Genomic DNA, 15,412 nt, shown 5'->3' on the forward strand with positions numbered 1-15,412 from the left:
CTAGATCTTTCCAGTCCTAGGCACTCCTTAAAAAACGCAGCCCTCAAAGGGAGTGCGTGGATGACAGATGGTCCTCATTGGTCAACGGGTGATATATGTGTTTTCTGTGTGATTCTGAGAACCCAACATGGAAGCAATAAATTTTATTATTAAATGAGAAGTAGTAGTGAAATAGCTCAACAATTTAAAAATAACTTCAGGATTTTGAGTTGCATTATGGGAAATCTAAAAAATTTGCTTGTCTATAATTGCCTGAGAAATACTGTTTCAGGAATCTATTGAATAACCAACCTAATGGCTAAAACAACAATTCATTATTCCTCGCAGTTCTGTGGGTTGGCAGAACCCCGGTAGCAATTCCCTGTTCCATGATGTAGAGACAGAGATTGCGCCTGTGGTGGTAGTCAGTGGGGACTGCAGCTGGACCGGTGTCGTCTGAAATGGCCTCTCCTCTTCCAGAACCTCCCTCCTGTGATTTTTCATCATTTAGGAGTGGAGCCTGAGCTTATTTATCTAGCAGTTAGAGCATAAGAGGCTGGAGCCAAGAGGCTGACAGACTGCTTACGAGTGAGACGCATAGCTGGCCTCGTGTCACTTTTGCCACAATCTGTCAGTCAAAGCAAGTCAAGGCCAGCTCAGATCAGAAGGAAGAGGGAATTGCTTCCACCACATAATGGGAGGAGGAGCGTGCATGTTCATAGATAGGAATTTTTGGCTGCCATCTTTGGAGTTGATCTACCACAGACGAGGAGGGAACACAGACTACTTCTACAATGAGTATGCCACATTTTAAAAAGGAATGCTGCCCTGGCCAGGTGGCTCAGTGGTTGGAGTGTTGGCTCATACACCAGAAGGTTGTAGGTCCAATTCCCAGTAAGGGCACATACCTAGGTTGCAGGTTCAATCCCCAGTCAGAATACATACGGGAGGAAACCAATTGATCTTTCTCTCTCTCTCTCTCTCTCTCTCTCTCTCTCTCTCCCCCCCCCCTCCTCTCTCTGTAAAAATCAATAAAAACAGATCCTCGGGTGAGAATTTAAAATATATATAAATAAATAAATAAGGGGTGATGATCCTGATAACATTAAGAACAGTAACTCTACCTTGACTCTATCTTATTGTACTTACGTGCATGTTTTCCTGTGGAGAATGAGTTGGGAGGCTAAAAGGAGTTTGAGAATTACTAACAAGCCCAATGCTCTGATTTTCCAAGTGATAAAAAGTGGTACTTAGTGATTTTAAACATTTTCCTCAAAGTCTGGAGTCCGAGCTGAACTACAGATGTGCTTCCTGTTTCTGCACCCTTGATGCTGTAAGTTCTCTAGTCTGCACACCACCTCGCACCAAGCACTGGCCGGCCAGCGTGTGACCTCCGCTAACTTCAATACGTGCTGTCCTCTCCAGCCAGGGCGTCTGCAATCAGGAAACAGCCAGCTGATAAGTCAGGAACTTAGGGGAATTCCTGGAGGAAAGCAGTCTGGGTTTGGGCATGGGAGGGGAGACAACGAGAGCTCTGGAGAACCCACGGAAGAAGGTATCTTCATGCTGATCTCATAACCAGGCTACCACCTGGTCCTGACTCTTCCCACAGCCTTCTTTTTCCACCAGAGAATGGATTTGAAGTAGCAATAACCCGCATTCCTTTTTTCCTACAATTAATGTGAAAACACACTGTCCCTGATCACTTAACTCCTGACAGCCAGAAAGTGCATTGCAAAGTCATACACCATATTCCATGCCTTCCACAATGCCTAAAGGAGAGAAATGCTAGACAAACCCCAATAAAGATATGTGTATAGAGTTCTACCCTTGCAATGTTAATGGGCCTTGACTAAGACCACTGTGATTTTAATACATGGTATTGTTTTATTCCTACTGTAGTTTTAAATAGAACATCTTAAAACAATTAGATTAATTAAATATCCACGGGGATGCAGGAAATGTTTTCTTAGCACACTTGGGGACTTGACCAGCTCAGCTCCTTAGGTTTTTTCCCAGAACCTCTTCATGCAGGATTCTCACTCCATCGGAGCCTTGACAACAATCTCACTCTGTCGTTACGAAGAACATTTCAGTACCTGGAAAAATATAAGACTTCTTGAGACTTAAATTTACCAACGTAGCTGTTTAGTTTAAGGGGGAGCCATCCTGTCAACCGCCCTAGCTTATTGTCTGAGAATGCAAAGTAGGCCGTGGTCTTGGGGAGTAAAATACAGGTTAGAAAGGTTAGAAAGAGTCAGCGAGCAATTTTTATTGTCTATGTTTCGTCAAGATACTGAAAGTTGAAAATCTCACCCCATGCTAATAACACAGTATTAGTTACACTTGACTGCTTTGTTGGAGCCAAACCAACCTCACTTCTGTTCTCTCAAGCCTAAATTCCCAGAGCGGCCAGCTTTTTAAGAAAACAAAAGCTGCCATAATCTCTAGTATAGGCTGATTGTCAAACCACAGGAGCTCTAGCAGAGACCACATATTATCATGAGCTCCAAACATTAAAGTCTGTGGCATGACAAGCTCTAAGAAAAAACACTCGTAAAAGAGACTCATTCTTCTCCTCGATGTCAGCTCCAAGAATAAACTAGCGATGAACAAGAGGCTGGGAGTTGGAAATTAAAAGACCATGGGCTCCTTGGTTTCATAGCCAACTAATCTGATAATCTTGGGCGAGGCATTTCATTCATCTGTCTCTACACTGAGACTTACTGTTTGTCCCCTCTGTGAGTGTTGAGTTTGCATAGTTGCATGGGAGACTCTTTCCTTTTGTAGAATCTCAGGGCTGTCTGTGCCCCAGAAAGTCTACTTCTACTCTGCTGAAGCAATACAGCATGATGGTCAAGAGCATGAACATGGTTCCATCCATATCCTGGCTTTCTCCCTGGCAACCCTGTGACATTGGACAAGCTATTCAAAATTCCTGCATCTTAGTGAATATTACATTGACTAACCTTCCTGTCCTCCATGCGATCATTTTATTCATCTTGTAAATAAATCTGGGCTCTTTCACATAATAGTCATCGTACTATTAGGATTGGGTGTTTACTTGAGTCTTGAACATAGAGAGAGTTTGTTCAATATCAATAGATAGGGATGCTATGTCTAACACAGCATCACTATAATTTCCTAGTGATGTGGCTGGGTATAAAGATAGTATGTGTGCAGAGAAGGGAAATTGGGAGTTTGAAATCTAGTGGTTTTACTGACTAGTTCATCTATTCAGGTTTTCTCTGCCATTCATTGTCATTGATTAGGCAGTTTAACCACTGTGAAAAGAAAAGTTAATTTGTAGAAGCCTGGTAGTAATTCAGCTAATTCCTGTCCAGAGAAATGCAACAATTTGCCCAGTGGAGGTTCAATAGACATCCCTCTCCCACTGTAGAAGAAGTCAGTTTTGCATCTATTTAAACAAATTCATTTGCCATTCCTAATGCCTATAAATATATCTGGTCTTTGTATTCAACTTTGAACTAATTATAACATTTTCCTGGTTCTCTCATTAATTGATGAGTTAAAAAATAAAATCTCTGACATGCATTTATTTTACTTTAAAAAAAAAACACCTTTAACATAAGTAGACAAATATATGTAAAGTCTCTCATTAACTCACTTATTTTTTAATACATTTTTATTGATTTCAGAGAGGAAGGGAGAGGGAAGGAGATAGAAACATCAATGATGAAAGAGAATCATTGATCAGCTGCCTCCTGCACACCCCCCACTGGGGACTGAGCCCAAAACCCTGGCATGTGCCCTGACCAGGAATCAAACCGTGACCTCCTGGTTCATAGGTTGACACTCAGCCTCTGAGCCACACCAGCCAGCTGGGTCAGACTTACTTTAAAGGGGGGGGGGGGGAATCTTTCAGATTAGAGATGTCCAAAGAAATAGTTTTATTACTTTCAAGTCTATACTAAGAGGAATTATCTAATAGAGATCAATATTTAATAAATAATTTATAATGGATATATCACTTTTCGAAATAAATTGATGCTTCTAGAGCATTTAAACACAGCAGCATATTTTAAGTGTTTTTAAAATCTTCATCTAATCTTATTTATACTCTTATAACGGAAATAATATGTGCTATGTAATAAAAGCCCTCAGCCCAATTATCCCAAATTACAAATTAGTGAAATCTTACTTTAATAGAATTTTATGTATGTAAATTGATAGAACACTCACTGATTCTTAAAATGCTTTCAGTTTGATCAGATTGAGGACTAAGGTGTCAGATAACACAATGCAGGAATCCCTTCTAAAGTGAGCTTTTTGGGTAGTCAGGCAGCCCCTGCCTGAACACATCTACTAATAGGGAGCTCACTATCTTTCAAAGAAGGCCATTTTATTGTTAAAAGCTTCTATGGTTTGGAAGTTTTCTTTGCAATTAATCAAAATCTCCCTCCTTGAAACATCCATCTATTAGTCTTAGTTGTGGTTTCATTATAAATAGACACATAATCAGTCTTTATCTTCTTTTTCCTCTAGTGGTGTCACTTCTCTGACATGGGAGGCCTAACAAAACAGGTCAAGAAGAAAGATCAGAAACTAGGTCTCCTGTACCACCTCAAAGTCAAGAGTTCACAATTATGTACATAGGCATCTTGGTTGCTGCTGTAAGCTATCCAAATCAACCCCACATAAATATGAGTCTAAATTCTCACATAGAAACTACAATGTTATTCCTTAGCTTTCATGGATATTTCTATAGCTATTCCTTGAAACCCTGAACTTTTTATTAAAATTACAAAGTATCCCACAGCCAAAACACCTAATTCTTTCTAAACCAAGACAACTAACAATAAAAGGTGTTGCCCTGTTCAATTTTATTATCCTATAATTCTAAGAATGCCATAAGAACTCTTTTTGTGCAGGTATTGGAACAGTTTCATAGTTTGCCAGAGAAATAGCCAACCTACTGTTTCATATTACATTACTAGAGGCCCGATGCATGAAATTCATGCAAGGTGCTTGGCCCTCGCAGCCCTGGCTGCCTCGCGGCCCTGCCCCCGGCCCATTGGTCGTTCTGGAAAGTCATCCCGGAAGGTCGTCCTACCATCCGGTCTAATTAGCATATTAGCTCTTGATTATATAGGATGATACCAAAATGGTCCAAAGGATTTTTTTGTAGCACCCTTTATCTAAAATCAAAGCATCTTAAAAATAATGTACAGTATAATTTTCCCAACTGGTGGGCTCAGTGGTTGAGCATCAACCTATGAACCAGGAGGTCACGCTTCAATTCCCAGTCAGGGCACATGTGGGCTCGATCCCCAGTGTGGGGGCATGCAGGAGGCAGCCAATGATTCTCTCTCATCATTGATGTTTCTATCTCTCTCTACCTCTCTCTTCTTCTCTGAAATCAATAAAAATATTTTAAAATAATAATTTACAATTTAAACATTGACATCTAACAGTTTCTTACATGATTTTCTCCTTCCATCCAACCCTCTCCTTAAGAGGAAAGACTCTGATGACCAGACAATAACGCTAGAAATAGATTCTTTAAGGAAGGGGACAAGCTGTGAACACAGGATCTCCCCCTGCACTTCTGAGAGGAGAGAAGTTCCTGCAGCCTTTACAGATTATTTTGCTAGGGAATAAAGAAAATCTTGCCATTTTCCCTATGTCAGATGTAAAAATAAAAAGCATAGAGGAGAAGAATGGGGCCATAAACTTGATACAATGTACTGCTAGACTTTCCACAGATAAGCTACGGAGACAGTTTCGATGATGCTCTTGTCAGAAAACACATGGTATGATACACTGTATACGTGCCAGATAGCTTCTGCACTTTCAGAAATGACATTTCTAAAAATGTCTATCCATTTGGAAAATAAGTATGCAATAAATCTGTAAATATTTATTATAAAAGCAATAAGAAAACAGTAAAGAAGGAATGCAGCTTCTGACAACACTGCGTAAACTGTTAACAACAGACCTTTGGAGCCTGTCGATTCCGTTTCGAGATCAGGGGCTGGAGCCCAGACGTTGCAATAACGGGGGCCGTGTCAGTCCATTCCATGCCCACCCTCCTGCCGTAGCTGGCCCACCTAAGGGAGGTGCCAAATGATGACATGTAGAACATACACCTCTTGTATTTCTGAACCCACCTGTGCTGCTTGATCAATGAACCAAAATAGCTACTCTTTGGAACTGGGAATCTGTAAGAACTTGCCACTGTTCTTTTTTGTTCTGGGTCCTATAGAAAGGGACTGGGAGACAAAGAATAGGGAAAGAATCTCCCACAGAAGAGAGAATATTCACACTTCTGCAGGATTTGGATCACCCTAAGGCTGTCCTATGAAAGCACCCCTTTCCCCCGGCACTGGCCTCACTTTTGCTTGGTAGCCCAATTCTCTGCAACTGACTGAGGAGATGGTTATGAGCTAAGGGATGGAGGCCTGAGGTATGAGTGACCTCCTTCTTTTATGTAAGAAAACCAAGTTTCATATTGGTTTACCTGTTCTAAGTAACTACCCTCTGGACAAGTTAGCTCTACACTTATTTTTTAAATATATATTTTTATGATATCAGAGAGGAAGGGAGAGAGAGAGAGAGAGAGAGAGAGATAGAAACATCAGTAATGAGAGGGAATCATTGACCAACTGCTTCCTGCACACCACACACTGAGAAAGGAGTGCGCAACTCAGGCATGTGCCCTGATCAGGAATTTGAAACATGATCTCCTGGTTCATAGGTCAATGCTCAACCACTGAGCCACGCCGGCCAGGCAGCTCCACACTTCTTGACTTAATCCACAGAATTAGAACATCTGCTTTAATCGAAGATTTACAGGGAGAATTATACCTACTCCATCTAGAGAGGTTTGCCTCTGATGTCATTCTTGATTAGATGATTTTGGGATTTTGATTGCTTCACATTAGATCATTATGATTTCAAAATGCAGCTTGTAAATGTATTCAGTTCATCAAGGGCTATAAATATAAATCTCCAACTACACACTTCTTTGCTTAGGTCCTCTTAGATGCTCTTAGGTTCGTGGGAGACCAAAAGAAATGTCTTCAAGAAAAGCTGAGAAAGTTCTCCATTAGAAATAATTTTCTAAACATCTGGTCTCATGTTCAGGAATTTGATCATCATGAGCCATTTCTGGTTTTAAATTTAAATTTAAATGACTTCAAGGTAATGAAGGCTGACTCTTTGAAAAAAATATATGTAAAAAATTTAAGGACTACTTATGCTCCATTCAGTAAAACAATCACATGATTAAGTAATAAAATTCCCCCAGATTTTTCTACATGGTTTTGGTTCTATCTTCTACTTCCTATTTCAAAAGAAACTATCCATTTTCTATTCACAGTTCCTTGCACTGTAGTGAGATTTGGATCTAACAGGGTGAGATAAGGGTAATAAAAGTTTCTATTTATAGAAAAAAAAATTTTCAAAGCTCCTAAATTAAAATTACAGTAAGTGTATTTTAAAACCAAAATTCTCTAGAATTTGACTTCTTTATTTTAATTAACTGGACATACCCTAAAGATGTAAGATTCTATGAGTCAACAAGTTTTATGTGAGATCTACATGAAATCATGTCAGCTTAAGAAGTACAAGAAAGAGGAATAACGAGATGAGTATCAGAGAGCTGGTGGGTCAGTTTGCAGGGGAAGGAGAAAAAGGCATCATTTATTTCCACAAGACTGCAGTTCAGCATGAAAACTAGCCCATCTGACACGCAATTATGTGTCATGAGTTACAGTGGTAATTAAGTCTGTAGAACAGCGAGCTACCTCAAGAACCCCCCAGGATTTCAGGTGGCTGGCTCCCAACTCTGAATCATCTAGTACTTCACAGTGGCTCATTCATCTACATCATTCCTTTATTTATCACCATTCTAAGCCCGGGGACCACATTTGGCTCTAAAACACATTTTTTTTTTCTTTGCATGCTTACTAGCCTATCTTCCCTTTTCCCAAGTACTTTTTTTCTTTAAAGTAAGCCCATTTATTGGATAAAACCAAGTGTCTCCATCATTTCTTGGTGTAGTTTCCTTCCTCTTTCCCAGTGTCCCTATTTGCCTCACCAAGAGAGTGAGCAAGGTCTCCCATCTGAGGTCACCACCCAGTAAGGGTCAGTTACATCTACTTTTCACTCACCCTGGCACATCCTAAGAGTTGATACACACAGGCAATAGTATTTCTCATTCATTCAATCAGCAAATATTTATTTATTTTTTAATTTGCTTTAAATACATATTTTTAAAATATATTTTAGAGAGGAAGGTAGAGGGTGAGGGAGAGGGAGAGGGAGAGGGAGAGGGAGAGGGAGAGGGAGAGGGAGAGGGAGAGGGAGAGAAAAAGACAAACATCAATGATGAAGGAGAATTATTGATCTGCTGCCTCCTGCACGCTCCCTATTTGGGATCGAGCCTGCAATCTGGACATGTGCCCTGACCAGGAATTGAACTGTGATCTTCTGATTCATAGGTAGATGCTCAATCACTGAGCCCCATGGCCTGGAAGCAAATATTTGTTGATGCACCAACTGCTGAGTCATGTAGACCAATTATCCAAAAAGGTAGAGAAGAAAGAAAACAAATGAATGAAATGAGAGCCATAAATCTAAAGGGAGATGTGCCTTCACAGGAACACCCATAAAGCCAGGCTCTTCTCTACTTCTCAGTCCTTGTGGGCCCCTCCTCGAATTTGACAGCACTGCCCACCACCCTTAGTGGAGTATTATGTAAAGAGTGAAGCCTCAAAAAAGTGTTGTGTCATAGAATGCATGCACCTTTCACGTAATTGTCCAGTGGGGATGTTGAAGAAGAATGAGGGAAGAAACTCTCACATTGATTGGTAGTGGGAACCCTGAAATAGAGCTCCCCTTCTGTGTTGAAATGGTCAGGGCCAAAGTTGATAGAGAAGAAGCTGGGGTTTGATCACAGCTTGTGGTACACAGAGGACTTGGACAGAGAAGGTGGTTCGTGATTGCAGGGAGAGCCAAGGAGGAACATGGTGTGCTCCGGGGACCTTCCAGATTCAAACAAAAATGACACCAGGAAGGTTGGTCGGAGGCTTCAGTATCAGGGTGAAGAGGAGAAGGAGTGCTAGTAAAGGTTGTTCAGCCTGGAGGCACACAAGCAAGGCGGGGTTTCAGAAGACTGACCCAGCCATGTAGGCAGCATGGATTTGAGGAGGAAGGGCACGGTGATAAGGCTTGTGTTTCCTGAAGAAGAGCTCCTGGAACAGGAGGCATCATTCTAGGTGGTCAGTGACATGGTGATGACTCAGTGAGGAAGCTGCTATCAGCAAGGACAGCTGGAGGAACCACCACCAGGCCAGAGACCCAGGAAGAGGCAAAGGCAGAGGGACTTTCCCTATTTACACCCATTGCAAGGTATGCACCCAGCTGCAGACTCAGTGATGGTCCCGTTCAATGGTCCAAAGGCTTTGGCAGTACCACTATCCACGCTACCACCCCAGGGTGCCAAAGATCAAATCAAGTCTCAGCCCCCAAACCCAAGATTCCATGTAGTCCTCACTAAATACGGCAGCCGTCTGTTTAGCATGCTCAGGATCATTCTGTCTGAACCATATTTCCATTTAGAATTGGCTAAGACAGTCATAATTTCCCCTCCTGTCACTGAAAGTTGGGGACTTTGGAATCCAGGAAAAGAAATTGTTCTCGCATTGTAGAAATATGACTTTTGTCCAAGGAAGATCTTGAGGACTGCACTTGTTGGACTGATGATGCTGGGATTGGTGAAATTCAAGATTTTGAAAAAACAGGCAGGCAATTATAAGATGTAACCATTGGAGAAACTGGGTGAAGGGTACATGAAACCTCTCTGTATTCTTTTACAACATTCTGTGAATCAATAATTATATCAAAAACTAGAGGCCCGGTGCATGAAATTCGTGCATGGGGGCAGGGGGAGGTCCCTCAGCCTGGCCTGCACCCTCCCCAATCTTGGACCCAGTGGGAGATGTCCAACTGCTGGTCCCTGTGGGATCCGGCCTAAACCGGCAGTTGGACATCCCTCTCACAATCAGGGACTGCTGGCTCCTAACCGCTCACCGGCCTGCCTGCCTGCCTACCCCCTAACCACTCCCCTGCTGGCCTGATTGATGCCTAACTGCTCCCCTGCTGGCCATCGTGTGGTGGCCATCTTGTGGTGATATGGGGGTGGTCATCTTGTGACGACATCATGGTGGCCATCTTGTGACAATGTTGCACGATGCCACCTAGGCTTTTATTATATAGGACTAGGGGCCCGGTGCACGAAATTCGTGCACTGGGTGTGGGGGGAGGGGGGAGGTGTCCCTCAGCCCAGCCTGCCCCCTCTCACATACTAGGAGCCCTCAGGCGTTGACCCCAATCACCCTCCAATCGCAGGATCGGCCCCTTGCCCAGGCCTGACGCCTCTGCCAGAGGCGTCAGGCCTGGGCAGGGGACACTCATTTCCCCCCATCACTGGTTCTGCCCCCAGCCCAGGCCTCATGCCTCTGGCCCAGGCATCAGGCCTGGGCAGGGGACCCCCAGACCCCTCCGATTGCTAGCTCTGCCCCTTGCCCAGGCCTGATGCCTCGGCCAGAGGCGTAGACCCCCATCACCCTCCGATCGCCTGATCAGCCCCTTGCCCAGGCCTGATGCCTCTGCCAGAGGTGTCAGGCTTGCAAAGGGGACCCCCATCTCCCCCCGATCACTGGCTCTGACCCCCGCCCAGGCCTGAGGCCTCTGGCGCAGGCTTCAGGCCTGGGCAAGGGGACCATCATATCCCCCCAATCCCCAGCTCCACCCCCCACCCAGGCCTGATGCCTCGGCCAGAGGAGTTGACCCTCATCACCCTCCGATCACCAATCACCGGATCGGCCCTTGACCAGGCCTGAGGCCTCCGGCAGAGGTGTCAGGCCTGGGCAGGGGACCCCCAGCTCCTCGCGGTTGCAGGCTCCGCCCCTGCCCAGGCCTAACGCCTCTGGCATAGGCGTCCGGCCTGGGCAGCGGGGACCCGCAGCTGCAGCGGCCCCGCGATTGTGGGCTTCGCTTTAGGCACAGGCAAGGGACCCCTAGCTCCTGGGACTGCCAGCTTCGACCGTGCCCAGCTCCCATCGCTGGCTCCACCCCTACTTCCTGCTATCACTGGCCAGGGCGGAAAAGGCACCTGATTCTTCGATCATGGCTGGGGGGCAGGGCAAAGGCGGCCCCAGGGCCGCCTTTGCCCTGCCCCCCAGCTCTTAGCTCCCCGCTGGGTTTCCGATCACTGTCAGTGGCAGGGGGCTTCTTCCTTCTTTCCCTTTCGCCTCCCTGCATTGTGCCTACATATGCAAATTAACCGCCATCTTGTTGGCAGTTAACTTGCATATAGCCCTGATTAGCCAATGAAAAGGGTAGCGTCGTACTCCAATTACCATTTTTCTCTTTTATTAGTATAGATAGGAGCCCAGTGCACGAATTTGTGCACCAGAGGGTCCCTCAGCCTGGCCTGCGGGATCAGGCCAAAAACAGCTCTCTGACATCCCCCAAGGGGTCCCAGATTGCGAGAGGGCGCAGGCCAGGCTGAGAGACCCCACCAGTGCACGACTGGGGCCAGAGAGAGACGTGGGAGGTTGACCAGCTGGGGAGGGACCATGGGAGGGCCCCAGGGTGTGTCTGGCCCTTCGCGCCCAGTCCTGATCGGCCAGACCCCAGCAGCAAGCTAATCTACCAGTCAGAGCATCTGCCCCCTGGTGGTCAGTGCCCATTATAGTGAGCGGTTGAGCGGCCTTAGCATATCATTAGCATATTACACTTTGATTGGTTGAATGGCCAACTGGTCGACGAGACACTTAGCATATTAGGCTTTCATTATATAGGTTTAAAAGTTTAAAAAATAAGCATGTTTAGATGTTAAAGAGGGGGAGCGAGGGAGGAAGGGAGGTTGGCAAAGAAAAGGCTTAGAGCAGCTATTTTCAACGGGTGAGCCACAAGAATTTTTAAAACATGCGACACCTGACTATTTAATCAAGGGCACTGACCTCTTTTCCCTTAGATTATCAAATAAAAAAAATGTCAACAGTGGACACATAGATGTCCAGTGTGAATGAATCAAAATTATACCTATTTTTTTGTCAGATCTGCAAAAAATATATATATTTTATGGGCCGCAGAATTTTTGTAATTAGTTTGTGTGTGCCATGCGATGAAAAAGGTTGAAAATCGCTGACTTAGAGGAACAGACCTCCAGGCCAGAGGCCCAGGCAAATCTTTCTCTAACTCCTCGAGGCACCCCTCCCCCCCATAATCCCAGCCTCCCATTCACCCCACTCTGCATCCCCACTCCCTAGACCCTGCAAGACTGTCCTCTCCCTCTGGGGCTCCAAGTACAGGTCTACAAAGGAACAGCAATAGTGTCTGGCAGTCCCAGTGTTTTCGGTCCCTTTACAGGCATCAACTGCACTAAACACAGAGGAATGCTGTCGAGAATCCCCTTAGCACCTTCTCCAGGTTCCTGAGCCAAGGCGACTGACCTAGTCTCAGAGCCACACTGAGCCTGGCCACAGGAATGATGGAGTGAATACTGGGGCAAAGGGAGGGAATCCGAGGTCTTCTCAGCTCAGCAGGCCCCCCAATTGAATAACTTCATCTCCTAAGGCCTCCATTTCCCTGCCTGCACAGTGAAGGTGTTGAATGACTTCATGAGCACATGAAGGGCTCTGCCCGCCCTGAGCGCCTACAATGCTATGAGTTCCATACATCTATGTATTGCCTGCTACACCCCTCTTAACACTAGAGAGCTGGTGGGAATAGCATAATTCCAAAGAAATACACGGCACTGGAGGAATTTATATGTTCCTCTGTAAATTAGCTATGAACCAGCCTAGAGTGGAGTCCCCAACTTTACTCCAAGCGGAAGGCACCTGTCCCCCTTCACATTCAGTGCACGCCTTCCCTGATCATCAAAGCCAGGACGCTTCACCTGGGCCCGCTGGCCTTGGTCAGTCTCTGCCATGAAGGTCATTTTCAACACCTGCCTTTCTCCCCAGGTCAAACGCAAACTCCTTGAGAACAAAAGTTATTCTTATTTGTACATGTGTACCCATATGGCAACAGTAGATGCTCACTTAAATGTAAGCTGAATGAAGAAATCAATGAATGAATGAAGCCAAAAAACTCAAAGCAAAAAGGCACAGAAGGTCACTTATCTGTACCTTATCTGAAAATTCTCATTTTTGTGCAGAAAATACTCAATCTTAGCAGAGGAAGACAAGTTTGCGGGTAAGTAATCACTCAGAGGCATTTATCACACTCTACATGACTCATTTTGCAAAATGAAAGATGAGAGCTGTATGAAATAAACAGTTACGACAAGGCTGGGTCTCTGGGCTACGGAGAAAACTACAGCAGCAGCTGCCAGTCCTGGCAATGGAGTTTGCTCAGGCCAAGCTTAGGAGCAGGCCTTTGATAGGGGCTGTGCTTATGTTCAACTGACCCCCTTCCGAGTAAGTGCAATATAAAAAAATCTCCGTTTTCTACTTTGTGGAGTATTAAAAGATCACAAGAAGCAACTTCTACTTCTACCCAGAAATCTCTGACCTGCAGGTGTGCTTGTGTATGTTAAATAAAACCAGAAAGGGGAAATAAATAACTATAAAAATGCTGCAAAATACATTAGAAAATCCAGAAGTATTCCAAATGTGTCCATGTTACCACTCATCGGGGCAGATAATTGAAAGTTGACTATATTGTAAAAGGAAAATACAGTTTTAAGCACTACCTGTTGCTACTTCCTGTCAGGGTGATGGTTTGTGAAATCTTAAAAAAAAAAAAAAAAAAAAAAAAACTTCCTTTTTATTCATCCTCCCTCTCTCCCAGGCTTTCTTTCTTACTAGAGACCTGGCAACTAAATGCAATGTGTGATTCTGAACAGTACCGTCTTGCTGTAAAGGACATTGTCCGGACAACTGGCCAAACTTCAATGAGGTCTGAGGATCAGATGTTGGTAAGGAACCAGATTTAATTTCCTGGTTTTCATGGTGTGTTGTGTGATGTGGAGAATGAGCTGGTTTGTAGGAATTATACACAAAGTATGTGAAGAGATAGAACATTGAGCTGGCATATATACTCACAGGTGGTCTGTAATTTCAGAAGTTCTTTGTTCTGTTCATGCAACTTTTGTTTACGTTTAAAATTCTATTTGAAAAAATAAATCTGAAAGTAAGAAGAAGGGTCTTACTTGGAGGCATGGCCTTCATGCAAAACCACGCTGCCTTCCTGCAGTGGCCTAGGCCCGTCTTGCTCCTTTCTTCATGACCATTTTCGTACCTCCACGTGTCATGTACCACAGGCTCCTCACATATACCCCAATGCATTTCTCTCTCCCTCCCTTGGCTTCTCCTCCACCATTCTCTTTGGCAAACCCTGGGCGCCAGCAAACTGCTGCTTCCTGCCCTCTAGACAGACCTTGGGAACTTCTGCCTTCCCCTACCTGGAATGCTCTTTGCCTCTGAACCCTCCCCATGCTTCAAGGCCCATTTCAAGGCCCACCTCCTCTGGGACCCTCCCTTAACCTACCAGCCCCCCTCTGAATTCCAAATTGGTTAGTGGGTCTCATTTGGCTCTAAGCACGCATGGCCTTCTGTTGCAAAGTTATCTTCCCCTTTAAACATCCTGACTTCTCCATTCGATGAAAGGTTTTTAGAGAGAGGGCACCCTGTCTCACACCTTACAACAAGCCTCCGCTCAGTAAGAAGGGGCTGGTTCAGAGTTCCCATCTTTCTTCAGCATCCCCTCCTTCCAATCTCTAATACCCATTGTCATCACTGATGGTAGGGCATGGACACACACACACACACACACACACACACACACACGTGCACGCACACATTTCAGCCAAAATGGAAAACGACGGGTGTGCCCTACTTCCCCCTTACGTCTCGAACTGAACCAATTTGATCCAATTTGCTGTTTCCTGTACCTAAGAAACTAAGCAAAGCATTTCATTAATCCTTCCCTCTGATTCAGTCCGTAACTCTGAGAAAAACTGTGAAGCAGAGGTTGGAAATCTTTCTGCCACTCATATCATTACTCTTTTTCTTTAAAATTACCCATTCCCATCCAGTTTCCTTCAGAAAGTTGTTCTCCAAAGAATAAGTGTCCACTAGCATGTTAACAGCTGGCTATGGCGCCAATTGGTAAGGTGATCAGCTCCTAATGGAGTTTCATGATTTTAAAAAAAAAGAAACAAACAAACAAAAAAAACCTAAAGAATGGAAAATCTGCAAAACCCCACAAATGGGGAATATCAGACAAAGGAGCAGGTAGCTACTTAAGGCAGCTATTTATCCCATGGCTAGTTAATTCCTATTCACACAGTATATGCCAGAGAGGGGGCTAGTTGAAGGCCAACTAACCAACAGAAAGACAAGAGAAAGGGAAGAATCTTTTCAGAAGACAGCCCAAGAGTTAACTGCAAAAG

Source organism: Myotis nattereri (assembly GCF_964212035.1).
Source record: "Myotis nattereri genome assembly, chromosome: 8".
Lineage (NCBI taxonomy): Eukaryota > Metazoa > Chordata > Mammalia > Chiroptera > Vespertilionidae > Myotis > Myotis nattereri.